General features: G+C 35.2%; 2 protein-coding genes across 6 annotated transcripts in view; one reads left to right on the forward strand and one right to left on the reverse strand.

Annotated features, from left to right (window-relative positions):
• Positions 1 to 24,355, reverse strand: part of IMMP2L (inner mitochondrial membrane peptidase subunit 2) — a 474,976-nt gene that overhangs the window by 227,297 nt on the left and 223,324 nt on the right. The gene's annotated exons all lie outside the window — the stretch shown is intronic.
• The window catches only part of LRRN3 (leucine rich repeat neuronal 3), a 33,455-nt gene continuing 9,277 nt past the window's right edge, over positions 178 to 24,355 (forward strand). The window contains exon 1 of the mRNA XM_068669472.1: positions 178 to 797. The gene's annotated coding sequence lies outside the window, so the exon portion shown is untranslated. The remainder of the gene's footprint in view (positions 798 to 24,355) is intronic.

The following is a 24,355-nucleotide window of genomic DNA, read 5'->3' on the forward strand; positions in this document are numbered from 1 at the left end:
GATAGGGCGGATGGGGGCATTTTTCCTGAATGGTTCAGTAGAGAGCATCCCCTGAACTGCAGTAACCTCTGCAGAACTTCAGCGATCTCTGATCAGTTGTGCCGAACGCAGATAACATCCTCATATGCTTACATACCCTTAAAAAAAAAATAACTAATAAGGAATGTAAGCCTCCCGAGCCGTTCTGCGAAAACACAAAGCGTGCCCTGCGACTCCCACGAATCGGAAGAGATCTCTGGAAGCGTGCGAAGGCGAGCTTCGTGCATCCGTAGCCGGGGAGCCGTGTCACGTAACAGACAGCTTCCCGTGGCCAACCAGCCTGGCGCAGCCGCGCGTCCTACGCCGCAGCCGGGCACGCCAAGGCATTGGCTCCTCTCTGGGGAGTGGAAGGGGCTCAGTTATTAATGACCGCTGAGCAGGCAGCACCATGTCAGTGTGACAGCCGGGAGGGTGGACGACGCACCGCTAACCACCATGGAAACAAGGAGAAATAAGAGCTAGCGAGCAGCTCTTCCCTCTCCCTCTCTCCCCCCGCTGGATTGCGAGCCTCAGCCAGCCAGGCAGCAACAGCGCCCTGGCAAACGTAAGGGATCTCAGCTGGCAGCACCGAGAGGCTCTCGTGCTGTAGGATATCGATAGATACATCTCTGTATTATATACCATTAGACGCACACCCACACGTATGCACGTCTGCTCAGACTCTGGCTTTAATACAAGTATGTGGTTGCCTGAACTAAGGAATCAAAATTACCGAGATGCAAGAACTCCTCCAGCTCTGAAACTACTCTTATTGTAGGGTAAGTTCCTCTGTATTTTCATTTTTCTCCTTTTATTTTAATGTGTAAACTCTTTCTCCTTTCTGCTTTTTGCAAAGTTATTTTATTAGCGCATTTTCACGTTTTACTTTCCGAACGGAAATGCAAATGCAATTTGCTTTTTGTGCCAGAGATAATCTAAATGTGCTTGTGAGAGTATCAGATTTGTGCATTTGTTAGCTTGAAAGAACATCAAAGGAAAGAAAATTATAAAGGGAGAACGTTCCCCCTGATGCTTCGGATGCAAAATCAAATTACACAGTTGCTCTGTGTTTTGAAACCAATAAAACAAGACACAGGACAGCCTCCTTTCTTCTCACCAGTGCAAGGATTAAGGGAAATGCTGTTTATGTCAGGACCTAAAACCCACTGAGCAGCAGGGCTGAATGAGCATATCACAAACAGTTATTGAATTTCTGCCAGGCTACATCTTAAGGATTGTGGCAAATGACTTCGCTTAAAAATATCCCCTTTCCAGTCAGAAGGGACAGTGTGAACGTCTGATTACTGATGCAGCTGGAACAGACGCGTTAGGTAAAAGGATCGCATTAAGCAGAAGAGTTCTCATCTTCTTTGGTAATTAACAGGATCACAGCAGGGTGTCTCCAAAGTGTATTTTCATATAAGGAGACTGCTTGTTCAAATCCATCACTATAAAAGCTTCATCTCTTTTAGTATAGGAAGGCTCAAAAGTGTTTGTCCTTGCTTTCCATGCCTTTGTTTTCACATGTCTAGTTTGAGTTTTTGCCCAGCACTGCTGTTCAGGAAGACAAGAGCCCAACACAAGGAGACCAGGGGGGCAGTAAATGCTGGGGGGGAGGGGGCTAGAAAAAAGACAGTAATTATTCACTATTTAAATAAACATAAAATTCCACGCTAGCAATACTGTTGCCTCATGTGTATGTCATTTCTTTCATGCAGTATAACAGTATCCTAGTATCCCTTCACATGAAAACATATTCAGTAAAGTCCATCAGCATGGATGTGTGATTCACGCACCAGTGAAAGCCAGAGAGAGGTTTTAGTTGATGCTGTGGAAAAGACAGTTTAGCTATCTGCTGTGTGCTTCAAAGTGAAAAATCACAACCTAAATATTCCTGCATGTTCCTGTTTGCTTTTTAGAATACTGTGTCTGCATTAAAAACAGCTCAGTATTTAGATTATTTCTTCTACTTCTCCCCACCACTCCCACCCCCCTCTCTGTACACCTTGAAGAGCATCATAAAGAATCTGTTCCGTTGCAGCAATGCAATTATTTACTTGCAATTTTAGAGTTACTGTGTTTTGAGTAACAAACATCGTGAAACATCAACAGATAGCCAATGGCTGTAAGCCTGCCACCTCTCCATAAATGTCAGGAAACGGGTAGCTTAACAATATGTATGGTAAGAAGTCAATTAATTCAGGTGACCTTTGTAAATGGTGACAATAAAGCAGCTCTGACAATATGCCACAGCATTCGATTTTCCCTCTGGAAAATGAATGAGCTTAAGAAGAGGTTTCCTTTTCAGAGTACAGAATGAAAGGTATTGAAGCATTAGCTCCTGCTATTGGCAAGCTTGCTTCCTCTATTTCAGAGGTTGTATGAAATCTGTTTAAAGCAAGCTGGTTTATTTTATTATGTGAACCACAGTCTCTGGTTCAATTCATTAAATATCCCTTTTCCACCCACATTACATGTGCATTTTAGTTGTTAAAACAAGATTTTCAAGCTACTGGGTTGTGTTTTTACAGAACATGGCATGCAAAAAGGAGAGAAAGCCTGATTCTGATCTCTTCATGCTGTATGCAAAGGACTACTCAGATGAAACTTTTTCTATTATATATCATGGTACATGCTCGGCTTTTCTGATTTAAGTCTCACTGGTTTTCAATGTAAAAATTAAGTAACTGTGGGTAACTTTACACTAATGTGCACTGATTTTTGCCACTCTAATGCTCTGCTTTAAGATATTATATAGATAAGCCAAAATGTTTCAGAAAAATTTGGCCATCCCAACCATGCACGTACAGAGAAAACACGCTGCACATGCACCGTCTAAGCACACAGCACATGCATTCTTAACTAGCACACCAGCCCAAATATTTGGAGACTATTTTGGTTAATACTCCCTAAAAGCTCCTGCGATAACGTTGTAGTGTCAGACAATGACTGGCTGATGTTGTTATGGCAACTCCACCGTACTGCCTTTCGGGGCGGTGTGCTCCAGCATGACATCACAGCACGTCTGGAGTACCACAGGTAGGGGAGCAGTCCCCTTTTGCACCAGGGTTAGAGCAGATCAGCTAGGCAACATTACTACCTAAAATGCAGATCATAAATATCAAGCCTAATCTTTGTCAACTGATGAAGAAAAGCGGCTTATGAAAATAAATCCTGCAAGTCACTTGTGATCACTCATCCCTTGACACTAGAGGACAAAATTAAGTGTTTGCAAGTGAGAGCAAACCATTTAGCAGTGTTGTAGCCACTTTCTGTGACTCTTACCCCTAATCTTTATTCTACTAATACTTACTCTAAAAAAAAAAAAAAAAGCTTTGCTCTTTGCTGCTTGGTGAGAACAATTATATCTTTAAATGGTTGGTGTTTAATAGACAGATTTTTGGGCAGCTGACACAGTAGAAGAACATAAGCTATAGAAAACAGGTATTTAAGGCAAACTCTATATTAAGCGTTTTTTGAACTGTAGAAATACGTATTCTGTAAGTTATGGTACATCAATGTTTCAATCAATGTTTCAGTTTATTCATATATCCTTCCTTCACATAGTACTATTAAAAGCTGGAGGAAAAGAAGTAAAAGTCTTGAGAGAGAAAAGGCCAGAAAATATCTTAGCAAACCCTTCCACTTTAAATTCGACAAACTCTACATAACAACAACAAGCAAAATCTGACAGTGAAAAACTTGTTTGACACATAGCACTCAAGCAACTGTTTCCCAAAGTAGATTTGTCCAAAAATGTGTAACTTCTAAAACATGAATTTCTTTTTTTTTTTTTTAACATCCCCCTCCATGTTTTTAAGCCCCCATATTACCTCAAAAAGAACAGTAATTCTCATTCTAAAAATACAATAAACAATTAAAACCCTTTCCTTTCCTTTTTTTTTTTTTTTGGAAGGGAAAATGTCAGTAGAATTTGAGAAGAAGCAGTAGTGACAGATGTCATTAAAAAGGTCATTAAGCACATTAGTATTAATAGAAAATCAATACTTCTCATTAAAACTGTAATGTAACTGTAAAACAAAATTACCCTACCTTTTACTTATTCAACTGACCAATCCACAAACTGTTAAATGCCACTGTTGTGAACACTGTTCACAAGAACATTTCTTAATGCTCTTGGTGCCAAAAACTTTATTGAAACAAACAACATGAACCTCAGTGTTATACACATCTAAAAACGATGCTGTTGATGTCACCACAACAAATCTATATATGAAGTCATCAACGTCACCACAAGAAATTCCTATCCTCAGCTGACCTGAACTGATGAAGTATCATTAGCACAGCCCATGAAGCTGTACTCATCTGCACCAGAGGACTGCATATTGACAATATGGATGTCAATAAAGTCATTCCACACTGGGCTCTTTTAGTTGAGTGTGCCACCTGCTGAGAAAGAGCCCTTCCATGAGGGCAAAACACAGACTACTTTCACAATTTTACTTGATATGACTACCCTACTCTGAGAGGATTTCTTATTCTTTATACATGGAAGATGGTACTATATAATAAATCTACCATAATAAATTGAATAGTAAAGGAATAAAGGGAGTCAACATGTGCACATTTTCTTCTCTCAATAAAGACATGCTGTAGTCATACATGGAAAATGATATATCATTTGATAAATAGGATTATATTTCTCATGCTCATTTACTTCTATTTTATGATTTCTTAACTTTAATTTACAAAGTGTTTGGAAGAACAAGCTACAGATGGGTTCTCACCCCTAGCATTCCCAAACCTGCTTAGTGGTTTGTTGCAAAGCACAAACAACTGCATGGACATTAAAATGAATGAAAAGCTTAATTTCATAAACACATATTTATACATTGCATTCTTGAAATGATTATCATTCATTTGGAAATATTTCTTCTTCACCAAAGATTTGTCTCTATAAAACTTTCAGTCAGCCTATTTGCTGTAACTGCTTGGCCACAAGCAGTAATGCTATAATTCAAAGGAAATAAGACTCTGTACTCCCATTATTTCTATTCATCTGCTGTATTTATGGAATTAATTAAAATATCTGCCCCAAATTTAATGGTAGCTTAACTCTACTGACCTGTGATTTAGAACAGAAAAGATTTTTTGCCTCTTTTCTGCTCTCAACTCCCACAATTCCAGTCAAACTGGGAAATGCTTTTTGACAACACTGGCACAAAAGAAATCATTTAGCAGTTCCCTTTCGTGTACTTAGAGGCAAATACTGCAAAGCTGAGTGAAATGCTATAGAGATTTTTTTTTTTTCAAAGTATCTACTGATTATTAGAATTACCCCAAGAATCTTTTACAAGAAGGTTCTTGTCATGCAAATAACACCATGTGGTGGAAGAAAGGTAAAAATACCTGTCTTAAGTTTAACTGTACATTTCCCTGGCTATTTAGTTACCAGTATTGAAAAAAAAATAATAAGATTGTTTATACAATTCTCTGCCTAGGGATCAGACAATTTAGAAATTGCGTGTTGAATAAATTATAGAAAAATGATCCAGAATTATCACCAGGAAATAGAACACACGAGGAAGAGCAAAGTTGTGCACCAACACATTTTTTAAATCATCACAACATAGCCATCAGCCTGGGAAAAAGAAGATGAGTCCCCAAATAGTCTTTACAAAGGTAGTGTAATGGCAACACAAAGGTCAGAAATTGCCAGGGTTCTTCTAGAGTGGTGTTCAGATGTTCAAGGAAACCCCAGCTGACAATCAGGTTGGCTTTGTCATCCTAGTGCTAAAACGCAAAGTCATCCATAAAGACAGACAAAGAAATATATCCCTGACTTGGGAGGCACTTAAATAACTGCAAATGTTTAACTTGTTCCCTGAATAAGGATAAACACAAATGTCTCCTCGTTCTGCTGCATAATACCACATCTCTGCTGAAAAGATATATATTCGTGTCACTATTTATATCATATTTATGTGATTTATTCTGTACCTGAAGTCCTAATAAAATTGTTCATCCTGAGAGGGATAATTTTTATGCGTAAACAGAGACTTTTCTCAAACATTTTAGTCAGTGTCACAGTAGCTGTAAATCTACTAGAGACATTTATTCATTTTCTTCACCCTAAGCTCATTCCTGTGGCTACATTCTTTCAAGCCCCTGAACTTCCTCTCCCCTCTGGAAAGCAGCTATCTCTGGAGGTCATGTCAAGCATCAGCAATTGCAAATGCCACTTAACAGCAAGCTAATTCCCCATGTTTCTACCAAAGTGCAGAATTACCTGCTGAGTTTTCCACCTCAGCTAGTTCCATGTTGCTGGCCAGACAAGCAGAAAGACAGGAGAGCCCACTCCAGCCAAGACTCATACAGGGCTAAGCGTCACAGAAAAACCTTTTCTCCACGTGACAACCCCTCCAAATCCAGCACACCACATGAAGCTGACATATTACACGTGTCCCATACAGAGATGAGCCAGTCTTCCAAAAATTCTTCCTCCCTCCCCAGTGCAAAAGTGTTTCAGAAACAGTACAGTCTTTTTATATTGTTTCCCCTTAGCAAGTTCTAAACCAACAGAAGAAGTCTTTCAGTATGAAAAATAGAATTACAGCCAAGTAATTTCATTACCCAAATGTAGCTTGAGGGACGTTACCTGCATAACTCCCATTTAATACCAGTTTATAACAAAGCACAGCTATTTATTTAGGTTACTCTTGAAGCATAAAACTGTAAGTTTATCCTAGATACATTCTGTGTACTACACCTTTTCACATATTTTTTTTTTTTTTTTTTTTACAATGGATGCACCATGTTAACTTTGGAAAAAAAAGACAGCTGAGGTTGTACGGTAGCTGTTTTATGACACTCTCCTGGAATGCAGTAATTTCACTATTCACTCCATTTTAATTTTTTTTTGGCCAGTTACTTACCGGTAAGCACAAACACAAGGCTAAAACACTACAGCACCTGAGAGAAAGGAAAAGATTAATGCCTATTATGCCAGTTTACAGAAATATCATTATGAGGTGAGAGAAGACAAAATGAGGTAATTGCAAATATAATCATCTGTAAAGCTAGAAATGGTTGTCTGAACAGCAATTTCACCCAGCACGTATAATTCAGGTAACATACCCTCTTGAATGTTGCTTTGCTATGTAGTCATCAACACTCTGTCAGACACATTTTCAGTCATTCAATTTTTATTGTGCAATACAGGACAAAAAGGATATTCAGCGTATTATTCTAGGGTTAGACTCTGAACTCCCAAAACACATATGGAAAAGTATACTGCTCTTCAAGAACAGCAGGTAAGCTGCTGGGCTGTATCTTGGTCAGAAAGAACAGCCCATGAATCTGAGGTACTGCACAGCACTGGTCCTACATTTTCCACTTCCACAGGCCCCAACATAATGCGCATGTTTGGACTACACCATACAAACCTGATACACATTTAGATAAGAAGCAATCTGCTTAGACTAACAGTGCATAGACTAATTTTAATAGGATGCACTTTCCTGAATATATGAAGTGTTATTATTGGTAAAATAAAACCTAAACTTGCTTCCAAGAATCTAGGGTTCAGAACAAAGCCTACCATAGCCTCATCACTGCTTCATTTCAGCAGCAGTCAGGAGACCTAGTATGTTTGTGTCCATGCTGGTATAGACACTTCCATGCCTTTAGAGCATGGTAAAACAAATTTAAGATATAAGCCAAAGAAAATCTGGTTAAAAACTCACGTTAGCTATAATTTTGTGCCATTACCCAAAGATACTCTAACATAAATTGCCCTCTTATGTACCTCTAAAGCTGGTGATACTGTATATTGCTGCTGATTTCTGTTCCATACAAATACCTCAGTAAAAGCAGGCTGGATCAAAACCATCACGGGAGTCTCAACTGAAATTGTTATCTTTTATTTTCTTGATTTTTTGCTAATTGTGTTTGTTTCTACTTTCCCATTAACATTGTTTTAACAGAGTTCTGTGTAAAAGTAATTATAAGAGAACTATCTGCAAAAACACACAAATGAAACTGTTACCATTAAAATTTCCATACTAGATAGAACAATCCAGAAACCTTTCACAGATGGTCCTCAGAATTGCTATCTTTGAGTGTAATTTTACTTCCATTTGTGGTAAATGGCAAAATTCCCATTGATGTCAACAGATGCAGAAGGGATTTGTAAAAGCTTTTTCTCTTTGCTTTTTGGTGCTTCCATCATGTTTCTATCCAGAAACATGAAATTCATCATGTCGGTTCGCTTCTGCTAATGCTACAAAGTAAAAGATCCTTGAGACCTTTTCTTCTTTTTTAGAATAATCCTTATTATTATACATATTATGGCACAGCCTCTATATCTAAAACATCTAGATGGAGATCCAAAACTTCCTGAAAACCAGGATTTAAGATGAAAAGGAATCTACTTAACCAGCTCCAAAAACAAAACAAAACAAAACCAGCTTTGGAATCAGTCCGTATCCCCTAGAAAAGTTGGCTAGGTAGTTTTTCGAGCACCACATTGAGAGACCCTGGAAACAAGCTGAATTCTTGATTTTGGGTCAAATGGAGTTTAATTAAGCAGAATTACAGCAAACATTTTGCAACTATTGTACATTTTGTTTTGCCTGTGTGATGAAACAGGAACACTCAGAAACAACAAATGGCGTATTATCCATCTTCATAAGGAGAAGCAGGCCTTTTCAATGTTTAAGACAAACCTTACTTTGAAATGTAACTCATGGAAAGTAAATTGATGTTCCAAAATGGAAACATATGGTCCCCCTATTTCATATCTCACTTGACTGTAGTTAGGCATTTTTCCATGAAGAACGTCAGTGCTTAAATTGTCAGCTTATTACCTGGGAGTAAGCAGAATAAGATTAGGCAGTTTTTAGAACTGCCATAATCAATTTACCTGGGGGGGACAGGGAGCATAGCAAGCATATAATGAAAGTACAAAGTTTTGTCCAAGCAGCATGGACATCAAAGAAGTATTCTTACTGCTATTAATAACAGCAGTATGAGTTCAACTTAACTCTCCGAATCATTCAGAGGAGGGACTTCCAATAAAGCTTTTGCTCTTTATTGTTTTGTCTTAACAGATAACTTGCAACTAAGATTTTTTTTTCCCTAACTGTTCATGATTTGTGTCCTATCTTCTCCAGTTCCATTCCAGCCTCATGTACCTCCCTCTTGTCCATTAATGAGTTTTATCTCTCAGAAAATAAACGTTCATATTGAGATATTCAGATCCTCAGATCTTTGCATGTTAGCTGTTATCCATCCAACTTATCCATCCTCTCCAGCTTATCAAAAAGATGTCTAACACAGACATTAATGTTTGCCGATTACTTATAGAATGCTCCACTCACCTATAGTTAGCACATCTCCATAATTCTGTTATTCTATCCATGATCATTATTGTCACACTGGGCAGTAAAATCTCAAAGCAAATGAAAATAACAGAATTGTTTCTTTTTACATATTTTTACCTGTGCTCTCAAGCTGCTAACCCAGATGTCACTGACATTATGGAGAAAAGACAGTATTTATTTTTTTTTTTTAACCATTTTTTGAAGTATTTTAAAGAAATAGGCCCATTTCAATGTCTACGTTTCCAGAATTAATTACAATAGTGCATTTTAAGGATAGAAACTATAATACTTATAGCTTCTATACCATATAGCTATATAGCTTCTATGATTAGGCTTCATTTCCCCCTTCTACATCCATTACTTACCCTGTTCAACAGTTAGATTTAGAAGCTGCTCTAAAAGGGTTGTATTATTTATATAGTACAGTAGGCCAATAAAAAATGTGTGATTTCATTGGAAAAATATTGATTCAAATAGAACAGAATGATTTTTCTTATAACTGTGTATTTGCCTTGAGGGTTTTGAAAGTAAGTCAGAGAAAGAGGTTGTTTTTTTTTTTTTTTTTTTAATTTATATTTAGGTACTTACATAAAAGAACTTCCTCTAATAAAGGTGGATTTATTGTTGTTTTAATTTTGATTGTCAGTGCTTGCAACTGCCTTCAGAGGCTTCCCATTGCAATACGGATCCTGTTGCTTGTTTAAAGCACTTAAATAATACCTTCTCCAGGTATCATGTAATGATAAAACCATAAATAGAATAATGAGGTAAAATTACATGCAATTTCAAAGATGTAATTGCTGAAAGATTAAATTCCCCATACATTGCCCAAATTCTCCAGTGTGTTTAAGGTCTTTGGTCATCCTCTCAGTTGAAGTAAAGTAGATTCAACAGTGGAGTTACACCAACAGAGGTATTTAAGTTTACAACAGAAAAACAGGACGAGTGTTAACAAAATTCTTAAACTTTCTCAAGTGTTACTTTTCATCACTGCTTTGACGGTTTCTGATGCTTACCAAAAGTTCACAAAAAACATGAGAAATCTTTCCATTTACTTAGGGTTGACATGGATTAAACTTTTGTTGTCCTTGTTTTAAATGTTTTACAGATCAGTTATCCCAACAATGTCTTGTGTTGGTATGTCATTATATCAATGCTAGCAATAGCACAAAGACAGAGAAAACACTACAAAAAATAAAAAGAAGACCTCCCTATGTCAGAGGGGTTGGAACTAGATGATCTATAGGGTCCCTTTCAGCCCAAGCCATTCTACAATTCTATTAGAAACTGATAAAAGTTTTATACAAAACACAAACAAAACAAGCTAACTTTACCTTCCATGAGCTGATCTGACATAATAGCAGACCCTGCTTTGAGCAGGAAGTCATACTAGAAATTTGCTGAGGTCCCTTCCAACCTGAATCATCCTATGGTGTTATGATCTTTTCAGTAGAGGGGCTTGCTACTTTGCTGACCTAGGTGACAATTTACAGTATCACTGTCTTCATTGGAGTCTGCTTAGATGGCTCAGTATGACTGCATTGGATGAGAGCAATTAAGATGCTACCAGAGGCGGAAGGAACGTTGCTAATCTCTACACGCTTTGAGTTTGGTATCTGATCCAGTGGTATGGAACTGAACATTTTGAGAAGGTAGACTGTCTGATAGATGGCTCGCAGCTACAAAGAAAATAAAACAGTTTAAACATGAGGCAATATTTGCTCTGTTGTTAACCATCAAGACAAAGGTAATTTGACCACATCCCAAAAGATAAAAAAAAAACTATTCTTTAAGTGCCCTCCTATTTTGTTTTCTATTGTTAAAATAACACGATGTTTATTCACGTAACAGAAAATATCCGTTTTCTACTAGGGGAGAACAATTCCCTGGAGCTTTACCACCTTAGTCTGTAACCTGTGTATTTCTGCTCAGCCAGGTGTTCAGTGTATTCCACAAATACGATGCTGAATATACTACAGATTTATACAGTCTTGAAAATACAGCATTAACAATTGTGAACAGGAATTAACATAATAACCACTTCATGTTAAGCTCTAAACTCCAGCTTTCAGTTCCTAGAGTGGTATTTTATTTCATGTAGTGAATATATTTAACCTGTTTCACTCTTTACATGTATAAACCTGCAACAAGTTTCATGAGAAGGGATTCTGCTGAGAAATCTTGCCTGTTTAGAGTTATTATTTGTGCAGATTTTCTCAGGGTTATCTCCAATATCAAGATCCACCCAGTAATTACTTCTGCCAGAGTAATTTAAGAAACATGAACTGGTCAATTAGAGTCACTGAAAATTTAGAGAACTCTCATACAGATGGTTAAATGAACACCATTTTTAGTCCTAAGCTTTGAAAAAAAGACAGGAATATACAAATGAAGACAAACCAGAACAATGCTATTATACTACATGTAAAACGGCAGAAATTAGCTGCAGCACCAAATTCCAGAATTTGCTCTGGTGTTATCCACTGTGTAAGACAGCTTTTTCAGTTTGAAGGTCTGAACATATATAAAATCATTGTAATGTGATTTATTTGGTACTAGGTTTAGAGGGAGGGTCGGGAAGCCCTTAAAGTATTTTTCTTATAGGAGAATACATAATCTGTGTAGATAATTTGCAACTCTGTTCTTTACAATGAGTAAAAGCTACACTTTGATAATGTATTTTTTACAGAAAGTACTGCTGCAAAAATTAAATTATATTGCTTTATTAATCACTGGTATTATATCAAGTTACTAAATCAATATCCCAACAAGAGTATACTCTAAATTCAAAAGTGTAAAATGCAATGAAGTTTTAGAAACACCAAGTGTTTCACCAAAATAATACCAACATAGTGCCATTAACTATTTCTTAGCTATGGTCTTTACAAAGATGCCTGACAAAGCTTGCTTGTTGCCATTAATGGAGTTAAGTATTTGCATGTAGTTCAAATCTAAATGTTAATGATACAATTATTTCCTCTTACAATGATGCTTTTCTCATTATGCAACAACTCACAGAACTCATTACCAAACACGTTTCAAAACAAGCACAAAAAAAGTTTCTCTTAATAAGAACTTCTGTTCAGGCCCTAAACTAGGCTCCTTTGTGAGCAGCAAAATCTCAGCTTTCTAAGTGCCTTCTGGATCTTCACTGATACTCATATTCAAGATAGATGCTTAATGGAATTTGACCGATTACAACTCACATTTAAGTGAATGAAACAAGTTTCAAAATTAGATTTCATTTCTGCTTACACTACCCAATAATCACACCCAGAGAATATCATCATCACTTACACTACTCCCAGCTATATCTTATTGACAGTAAGTATAGATAGTTTGACAAGGCAAAAAACAGTTTAAGCTGAATGCTTAAATTACTTCCTAAGCCAGGCAAAATACAGGAGTACAGAGAGATTCAAGGTAAAAGCTGACATAGATCTAATTCATTGTTATGTAAATACTATGGAGGAAAACCATAAAAAGCAAATTGAGTATATGAGACTGGATATGACACTGTTTTCCACACTGCAATTCTACACGTGTTTTATTCTTGGACTTTTTTCTGCATAATGAAAAAAATTGTTACCCTGGCAACTGCCACATGTTACTCAGTTTATTTCTGAGATACAGAGCAGTCTATAAAAGAATAATACTGTTCACTTTAATCAGGATGTCTCAACGCCACTGAGAACTGGGAACTAAGCGTCACAACACATACATGGTTTTCCACAAAGTTTCAAGAAGGCATATCAAAGAAAGAAAAGCTATGTTTTTTGCATTTATCTTTTTTGCAGTCTCATTTTCTTTATTGCTTTATGTGTTAATGGGAAGCAAAGATTAAGCATTGTGTGAGGAAGGATACATATTCTGCCCAATCTGACAGCTGTTTTCCACGTTCTCTTTTTATTACAGCTTTAGTGTATTTCTATGCCATATACCAAATGAGTAAAACTTTCAAAACTTATTTAATGATGTAGTAGATGCCATTTTCCAAAGCATAATAAGAAGGTAGATCTCCAACTCCCATCACCTGTCAGGGGTTAAGGTTTAGTTCAAAGGAAGGATTAAAACATTTCACAGGTAATCTTTAATTATCTGCCCTACCCTCCTAAATGAAGTGAACTCTGTTACATGCCTGGGTGCTATATAATTTATGAAGAGATGCCTCAGAATAATAATACCAAACTACCAGCACGCTAAAAAGGAAGCCATCTGAAGCCATCCATTAATGAGCACACATTAAGGAGAATTCTGACATTCTTCTGCATTTTGAAGGCTGGAAAGAGGCCACCTGAGGTCTACAGCCCAGGTCCTGGACATAGGCCTTTTTCTGTGCAGTCAATATAAACTATCAGTCCTACCTCAGTTCCATATTCCATAAATCAAGCCAGTAATTTTAAGCTTCCCCTCTCTACCCTCACCCCCACCCCCCCCAGCTCCTGGTTCATTTTCTTTTTCTAGATGGGACTTTGGGATAAAATTCAGGAAAAGGCTTGCTTAAATCCTGACTCATCATCCAAAATGCATGACTGTGCCAATTCGGATAATAAAAATATTTCTAAACTTGCACTTGAAACAGAATAATCAAAAATTAAAAAGTTTTGATTTAAACAAGCATTTATATGTTTGAATATTCTTCCTGATGGCGATTTTCACAAGTTCTAACAAGTAAATGCTGCTCTGCCTATTTTACTCGTCTCTTCTGATTTCTTGTATATCACCATGTACCTTAGAAGCTGAGGAACAAAGAGAAGTATAAAGAAGCCCACTTATATTTTCCCAGAAGATTTTGTAAAACATAGGAAGGATGGCACTGGCTAAAACTGAATTTTGGTATTAGATTGACAAGAAAAACAACAACATTGCAACAGTCATGAACAGGTCAGAAGTTCTGAACAGGTTGAACAGTACAGTCTCAATCAATCTCTTTGATTGAGAAGGTAAACTGACAGAGGCTAAATATGTATTTATGCTTTGTCAAGAATGCAAGCTACAGGTATTTCAGATATTAATGAAAGCTTACATTGGTGAACTGGACAAAGACCAACACATTTGTTTCATATAGACCACATATACCTACATATATTGGGCAGTCCAAATGTTGGAAACACATGCCTCCCTTTGGATACATGTGCTTTAAAAATATATCACAGATAAATAAACAATAAATTCAGGTTACGTTATCCTAGTCCAGAATATACACACATAGAAGTGATTAGATTCTTACAATTAAAATAATTTACCTTTAGTAATACATAAATTTATTCCTTTGATGCTTAGTTTAATCAAACTACAGAAACAGAATAGTAGGGAACATAGAAACAGACTTTTTTTTCCATTCCCTTGGGGCACAATATAGAGCAATCAATTGTAAATTAATTGGGGAAAATTTGTGTTTTGCATAGCATAAAGAGGCAAAACATTAATTCACATTCATTTGCTTAATGGCATTTCTAATATGTTATGCATGTATGCAGCATGGTTCTTTATATTGAGAAGCAAAACAATTACCAAGGATGTAAATACCAATAAACCATAATCTACATCTCTATTAAACAAGTAAAACTAAAGTCAAACTACTAGAAAATTTCTACACTTCTATTTGAGTGTATCAAATCCTCCATCAATTAACGAGAATTTATATTTTATTACATTTTGACACACTTGGTATAATTATGTAAAGGCATCCATGACAGCACAGAGGTTGTATGTTGTGCATTTTATCTGCATGAACACTTTCAAGTCAGTTCTGGCTCTTCATGCGTTATTTACTTTATTTCTTATATAAACTTAATATCTGATCCAAGTACTCTTTCTGTAGAAACTAATACTCTTTTTAGTGGTATCAATATATACATCTAGAAATTGTTCTTGCTATTTTTAAATAAAATCCAGCCTGTGTTTTTTCTTGTATTTGTACAGATAAATAGATAAAATAAATATATGAAATGCAGGGGAACAACACTTTATAGGTAAAGTTTCCAAACATGTTTTCAGGGGAAAACAAAAGCACATAAAGTAATAAAAGAAAAATAACAAGCATTTTGCATTTTACTGGCCTTAAAAAAAATAATTTTAACTGGTGACTTATTGAATGAGATTCAATAGATAACATTCTTGCTCTGATTAAATGTCAAGGCTATAGACATGCTATTAAAAAGCAAGTGAGCAGTAATTTGGTGTGTATAATGACCGTTCCAAAGGATTTATCTGTGCAATACTTTTCTGTTCTTATCAATGAAACATCCTGTTCAGGTATCTTAAACTGTAGCTTCTTTATGATGGTATGTTTTGGTTTAATAATATTTCATTTCTATTTATAACAATAGAAGCAAACTGACACTAACTTAACCTGATTGTGATCAGAACTGTCAGTCAAAACCTTACTGCTTATACAAAAAACAGTGCCTTGTGATTATTGCTTCTCGTATCAGGAAAAGAAAGATTTGAGAACCCCAAATTTCAGTTCATGTCCTGAGATAGGGAATTTGAACCACCATTTCTACAGCATTGACAAACCATTGCAAAAAAGATAGAAAAAGTTGTTTACAACTCCATGCAAGACTAACCTCCGGTGGTATTCTAGGCCAATGTGGTTATCTCAGAAAAGTTTTGCGTGACTCTGTACAAGTCTAATCTCCAGAGACACTCTAGGTCCATGTGGTTATCTTAGAAAATGCTGCTCATCACCACTTTATTCTGTAATCTATGCCTAACCAGACACAATTGAGCCCTTAGGAAATAATAGACTTTTCTGAGAGGCATAGAAAGCACCTCTCAGTAGAAAAAAAAAACAGTGTGCACTGGACCACTCTGCAAGCTCCTTGTGTGTAAAAAAAATCAGGAGACAGTTTACAAGTATTTGTAGCATTTTTAGAACCTATGTCTATAACATAGGAAGTTAAACGTAGGAGAAAATAATGCAAGGTGACTGAGACTTTCTGCATCATATCTTAGAACAATATTCACATGTTTTCATACATATAAATATTTATAATAAAGATAAATTTATAATAAATATATTTATTCACAAATACATTCACTTTTTTTTTCTTCTCAAACTTGTTTCTATTAATAAAACCATACTCACACAACAAGCTGTTCAAAATAAAGTTGGGATCTATTATTGCAATTCTTCAGGTGTGAAGGAAATTGTGGTTTGGATTCAACACAGTTTATAAGAAATAATTTTTAGAAAAGTGAGTCATTCATTTACAGAGTAACTCCAACAGAAAGCGTTACACAGATTAAACAGTAAACTTAGAATATCAAACAACAAATCTGAATTAATATATTAATTCAAATTCCTTATATGCAAAAAGTATTGCAAAAAATTATTTAGAAGTCATAACCTGTTTTCATGTGATTTTTGAATGGAGTGGTCAAATTTATCAATTAATCATTTGCAATTATTCATTATCCAGAACTGGTAAGTGAACACAAATGTCAGCACACTGCAGAAAGCAGGAAACACTGATAACCCAAAGAAACATAGAGCTTAGACTACAATTTGAGATCTTTCAAATTATGTGTGGTGAAAGCTGAGGTCTGGTACGAGGCTGATGGCATGATAATTGCTGTTTTCACTTGCCTCTTTTGGGCTTAAAAAGGATTGAGAAATCTAATCTTGCCACATGGGTCTCCAAACATCCATTACACAGATAGCTTCAGCCAGAGCAAAACAAGCCCTCAGATTGAGGAAAAAAAAAAAACAGAGTCCTCAAAGGATATATAAAAATAAATGTATTTTTTCAGTGAAGTGCTGCTATACATCTAGTAGAGTAGAAGTAGAATTAAGTCAAAATCTATTCATTTTTACTTCCAACTCAGTTAATTTCCAAAGATGGTGAGCAAGAGAAAGACAAAACCAGAAAGAAAAAAAGAGATTCTCTTTCCCCCTCATCTTACTCTCCTCTCTGCCTCTAGCAGAGAAAAGCTGCGTTATGACTGTTTGCAACTACAGTTTTCATAACAAAACAAAGCTTTATTTCGGTACAATATTACCAGTTGAAATTGTGCTTTTGAGCTCAGAATCATAGGTATTAAGAAGGAAATTAACAAATACCTTATAATTCCAAAGCTATTTTACAAAGCTAAGCAGCATCTAAGATGACCAAACTGAAACAAAACAACAAAACAGTCATAGCCATGATGAAGAGTTCGATAACTCTTCTTACCAAATACTGCTCTTTTAAACTCTGAGACTGACTGACAGGAAGACTGAATGCTACATATCAGCATCTCCCAAATCAATATCTGCAAGTCTGGGAGATATGGATGGAGCTACCTTAAATTGATTTCTCATCAATAACTATTCTGAATGTTTTCCAGTTACAAAATTAAATGAGACCACAATTAACCTTACCTGGATTCTAACATGTCCTAACTGCTGAATACTCTATATGGATCCTCCTTTCCTATGGCCAATCTCTTCGACTTTATCTGACTTCTATTTTATGAAGAAATGCATGTGGTATTTCAGGTATTGTGAGTGCTCCCATTAGTATTCACAGAATCACAGAATTTCTAGGTTGGAAGAGACCTCAAGATCATCGAGTCCAACCTCTGACCTAATGCTAACAGTCCCCACTAAACCATATCCCTAAGCTCTACATCTAAACGTCTTTTAAAGACTTCCAGGGATGGTGACTCCACCACTTCCCTGGGCAGCCTGTTCCAGTGTCTAACAACCCTTTCGGTAAAGTATTGTCACATCAAACAGAAAATCTGATGATAATAATTTTGAACATAACAAAGGATATTTAATAAAGATTGTACTACAACAACTGTTACAGTGGAAGGATGTTTCCTGGTAACTACCTACATTTCTATTGCCTATCTATACAATCCATCTAACTCTGCAACATTCTTTCTATAACATGCAGAAGCAGAAGACAAACTTTACAACATCAAACTAGTATGTGCAGCCTCTAGAATTAAGGATTTTTCTCAGTGAGACAAATTTGCAGTTTCATGCTTCTTAACTTTATTAAAAAAAAAAAAAAAAAAAAAAAAGCAATTAAAATTGTGGTGAAAAATACTTCGAGAGTGAACTTTTGTAACAAAATATGATTGACTCAGTAGCAGGAATGAGCCTGTTCCAAAACAATCTGCTTAAGCTAATTACCAAACTAATGAAGGCTAATCATGTCAAACCTTCGAAACTGCTTGAAATATATGGTATTTCACAATTGAGAAAATTAAGCAGAAATATTTTTAATTAGAATATACAGGTTTATCTTTCAAGGATCACATTGGAACATAATCTACTATTTTATCTACAAAGGAAAGCAAAATAAATCAAAACAAATCTTTCAATTCAAAAACGAGTTAGTGGGTTGCTGTAGGACTGTGTGTTCCGTAAACTATTTCAGAGAAGAGACATGTTGCCTCTCTTTCCTTAACAGCTCTAGAAATTGATTCCACATATAGGGAAGAAGTATTTGGGAACATCGTCAGGAGCCTTTTTGCTTGAAAAGAATGTAATTCTTTCTTTTCAGACATACAGTCACAAAGTCTTATAGTAGTGCCTGAAATTAATAAAATCCAGAAGGAAGCAAGGAAAATTAGGAAGAGGAACAAGTGAAAGTCATCAAGATTTCTTCATCTAAGCACTTCCGAGGTTATCATTTTGGCAAATACATAGCATTATAATAGTATTATTCATCCTAAGAAAACAAAAAAAAACAAAAACAAACAAACAAACAAACAAAAATGAGTGCTTATTAGCTGAACTTAGGTAATAGTTAATATTTTGTTCTGCAAATATCAAGTGGGAATGGTTTATATCCAAAATATTCTTGATACTCTCTTATTTATTATAGCTATGATAAAGCACACACAATCCTGCTGGAAATACATTCAAAAATATTCAAAACAGGGATTCTCTTGACCAAAAATAAATAAATAAATAATAATAAAAAAATAATAATGATAACAGACCAAGCTACTGTTAACACAACCTGCTCAACCTGTTGTGAAATGTTTTTGGCTGGGCACAGATCCCTACCTGACAATAACCAAACAGCAAGCTTCACTTTATCTTTGTTAATATGAAACTGCAGTCTTCCAGTTTTCTTTCAAGGTAATGATAGATTTTTGTAACTGAGTGTCTATGTCCCTACCTAAAGTAGATTCTGCAAGTTTCATTAAAAGTTTAGGCTTGTGAAAATCAGTTTTCTGTATCCATATGGCTGTATAAACCACAAGGACATTAAAAGGAATTAGACATCCTGACTGTAAAGAGAGCTCATCTCAATAATTTTTCATTGTTTTGTTCCAAGACAGACCTTTATTAACCAATGAAACTGAAACCCAGTTTTCAAGCCAAACATTTTTATGGCCTGCAGAGTATTTTCCTTACTGCTTGTAATGCAAGTCTTGATCAACCCTAAAAGCCTGTTCCTGAAGGACTGCCAAACAAAGCTATTTCACCTCATGTTTGCTATAACTTTCTACTTATTACTTCTGTAACTTTCAAATGTTTCCTGGATTCCTTCTTTAGCTTACATTATCTCTTTTGTCTCATGGATGACAGGAGACAGAAAAGAACATTCTGTCACTTTCAGGGAAATGCTTTCAGGACTTTTCAAGTTCTCAGCCATTCAGATGTGTTGCTTTACCCATTCATTTGATTCCAGAATAATCTCAACCTTTAACCAGTTGAAAGTTACCAGATGGCACTGGAGATTCAGAACTGGAATTTCAAGAATACACGATGATTATTCTTGATAACCAGTAGTGGAAATTGAGCCAGAGATAGGGACTGAAAATAAAGAAGTTAGAATGCTCACACTGCTCTGTACTCTGTATTCCAAATTATAGAAATCAAATCTAGACTTATTTTCAAAATCAGCATTGCCCACATAAAAATAGGATATCATAGTAAGGACAATTTAACGCATACTAAGGCAAACTTCACAACTGCTGTGGATTTTGAACTTCAAATTACTTCCATGCTTTGTTTCCTTAGGATTGAGAACATTAAAGCAATTTAAGGTGACATTTCCATGCTCATTAACAGAGGACACAGAGTCATTTGCAAGGAGAAAGACAGGTGGTTTATATCTTCCATCATTATAATACTAAATAAGGTGACACCTGTTGCCTGAAGGAAGGATAATTATCCTGCAAGAGAACTTATACTGCATATTCAGTTTACATTTATAAGAACTGGCAGGAAAAGCCACACAGCAAAGCTAAATTATTCTTGTTTATCAGTTTAAGCTATGGTTAAACAACTTAATCCCCAGTGCACATTTATTGGTATTGGTACTGCATCAAGCAATGCAAGCAAGTAGGTCTGCTATTGGCCTTCACAAATACCTGCATTACCTATTATTACACACTAATGAAGAAAGCACTTATGTTACAATTTCAGAGTATCACCTTCACCTCTTCTTTTTGAGATAGTGGATTAACTACTTTTGAGATACTTTCTGTCTGGTTTCAACAGCCAAGGAAGGATGAAGTAAGAGGTAAATCAACCCTTCCAAATGTCATAGAGAATTGATAACGTGTTCTTTGCCTTAAGTTTTTTCATGGTGTATGTGTACTTCGCTGAAACACAGCAACATGTATGGTTTTAAATATTGCAGATTACATGGATGACTTTAAAAAACTCAGGTATACAAAAAAAAATTCTTTAAAATAATGAGAAAAAATAGAAGGACTGGGGAAAAATAAGATGGGAAGTGTGCCTCTGAGTCTACACATGCTGGAGAGGTATGATGGAATCAATAAGTTTGCAAATTTTGACATAAATTATCTTAACAACATGAAAGGAAGAAAAATATTGAAAGAAGATAGTGTTTCTAGAAGTATATGATTATTGAGTTATAGTGCTACACATGCAGGAAGGGATACTAAGCTTAAGTGCTTCTATTTATTTATCTTGTATTTATCCTTTTTATTCTGGTCCTATTTTGAAAAACAAATCATAAAAAGAAAATAATATCTGCATTTAAATGTATTCATTTCTGGGGAAATAAGAAATGAACCATGATAATCTTATAGTGTGGTTTAGAGCTGACAAATGGGTCATACATACAAAAAAGCAATAATTTCAGGTCTGAAAATAATATTAGTTTTGTAAATCATGTAAAAAAAAAAAACTTTACATGAAATATTAGCAATGAGATGCTCAACCAAGCAAAAACTGTAATTAAAACTAAACACAAATCAAAATACTTTCTGCAATCAGAAATGAGTATCTCTGTGAGGTAATTTATGAGTATGCATAAATCACTCCATAAAACACAGCAGAAAAAAGGATTGCAAGGATTATTTCCTAAACATTACAAAGAATATTCTGTTTTACACCTTGTCAGTTTTTGCATCCTGAAATTGCTTTTTTCATCAGTCCATATGTCTACACTGCCTGAAGAATATTTACATTTTATATATATATATACACACATATATCCACTTCTGTTGAACAATACATTGTGAATCTGATTCCACAGGTGGCTCAGGATATAATTAATCACCCCATATATTCACAATTATAAAGTTAAAGCAATTTGGCCTAAATTGCTGGGAAGATTCAAAATATAGAATAGATTATCACACCCACTACTGGTACTTCAAACATACGTACATACATACATATATTTATTTATATTTTTTTTTACTCAGGATTTTCCACTAATTCCAATGACAAGCAATAATTTTTTCCCCTTCATGGATCTTAAACTACATTCCATGCAGTATACATCAAATACAGGCTGAGACTGTATCAGGATGTTCCTGATACAATTGTATTCACTAGGCCCTTTTATATCTTTAGATTATTGTAGTTTAAAATCACATCCAGTGTGCACTGTGTTTGCTTGTTTGGTTGTTTGGTTTGTTGTTGGGTGTTTATTTTTTTTTAGGTATAGGGACATTTACCTTGACATGATGATATCTCAAAACAAATTATGAATATAGCAATAACTAAAAGGTGAAAACACTAAACATTTGGAGTCTGCCATTAAAGATTGATGGTTTAAATTAATTCAGGTCTTTCAAACCTAAATCTTTGTTATTGAAAAATTATACAACAGAAATTACAGCTCCTAAAATTATCTTCCTTACTATTATGCTAATTTTATTACAGTGACCTTTTTTTCCCATGATAAATTAAAAAAAAAAATCATAATAAATTCACAAGGAAAACATTATGTGATAAGTTCTGCCACTATCTTTCTTTGCCTATATTACAACTACCTGAGCACACCTGCTTCTATGTTGTAGGCATGTTTAACATTTACATTGTAAGAACCACAAAATAAAAATACAAAATGCAGACTTTGCCAACAGCTCTGCTTGATTTTGGCTAGGATTCTTTACTAGTCATATGTATTATAGGCCCCCAGAATTGGTGTGGTAGCTTTCTAGAAAATCCAGCCAAAACTGGTCTAACTCATCTTTAGTTCTGGCCATCTGCTTGGAGCATCTGGTAACTGGGTACATTCACCCACATCCAGAACGTGATCGTTCCCTTGCCAACTATGTGCCTAGGTAACTGCCAAAATGTGCTTTGCCACTACTAACATGACAACTGTCAAAAAGAAGTTGAACATGTACGGATGAATCTAAATTAAACTAACACATTACTTTACCAACTTACAGCAATAATTTTTTAACATAATTGCTTGGTAATTGCAACAATAGATAACACACTTAAATAGAGAAACAGTTCTGAGGGTAGGAACTATAACAAGGATACAAAAGATTTAAGTACTTTGAAAACTTATTTTCAATCTTCTTACTATTTTCTCTGACAACTCGAAAATAGATTTGTAGCTTTATTTTAGAAATCAAAACAATTAAGTAATTGTAGCAATGAAAAAATAGAAAAAAATCAGAATTATACATTCAGTATCTGATTTTTGAAGAAGAAATTAAAAAATCTGATTACTTTGAGGCTTATTTTACAATTAATCCAAGTCTATAAAGTTATTAGATGTAGTCTAACTGACAAGCATTGAAATTATTACAAGAGGATTTGGAGTGCTATACAAGGAATCAGAATATAGATGACAGATTATAACAAAAATGGAAAAGAAGTGTGCAACTTCAATTGAAATTCATCATCTTGTCATGTAAATATAATTTTCTAATATCTCTGCTCACACAGAAAGAAATACCTACATATTATTTTATGTATTTCATCTTAGGAGTAGTAGTAAAGGAAAAAAAAAAAAAGGTAACTAATTGATGAAACAATGATTTCCTTTACCCAGTATCATTGCACAAACTTTTCGTCCTCTTCTGCCATGACACTTGTGAAACAGTGGCATGATTTAATAAGTCAAAATAAGTCAAAAGCACGTGAAAGAGAAAGTGTCAGTTTTACAGACTGAAAATTTAAAAGAAAAGCCTGGAAAACTTATCCAAGATCATGACAGTAAATTATTATGCCTTGGTTAAAGGAAAAAAATAAAACCTGGTATGTTATGAGATTGTCATGGTGCCTTCTCTTTCTTTCTTGCCCTGTCATCTGTCGTCATTTTTCCTGTATTTGAATTGAAAGCTCAATGGAATAAAGATCACAGTTCTGTTCTGCAGCAAGTTAACCACAGACAGTGGTCCTCATCCACCACTATGGCTCCAATGCACAATGCTGCTGCCTCAACTGCTGCCAAATTTAGAATAGTAACAAAATTATATATTATTTCTATTAAGCACTGTGATTATGATTGACAAATGCCTTGCTTCACATGCAGGTGGTCCCACAGTTATCTGCCATTCCATGGTCAATCATGCTAATCCAGTTTAAAATACATAGGAAACAAGTGCAATATCTTTTCCATTCTCAAATTTTTAAAAGGTTTCACCAACTGTTCCTTCAAGTCCTTTTAAAAGTTTTTCTAAAATATAATGTGTATTAAATTCTCACATATCATATATTAATATGCCTTTGGCTTCCGTTTTACTTTCTTGTACATACTTTCAACATATCTATTTTAAATCTATTTTCAAGGCTTTGTGCTTTATAATATCAC

Source organism: Anas acuta, chromosome 1 (assembly GCF_963932015.1).
Source record: "Anas acuta chromosome 1, bAnaAcu1.1, whole genome shotgun sequence".
In the NCBI taxonomy this organism is placed as follows: domain Eukaryota; kingdom Metazoa; phylum Chordata; class Aves; order Anseriformes; family Anatidae; genus Anas; species Anas acuta.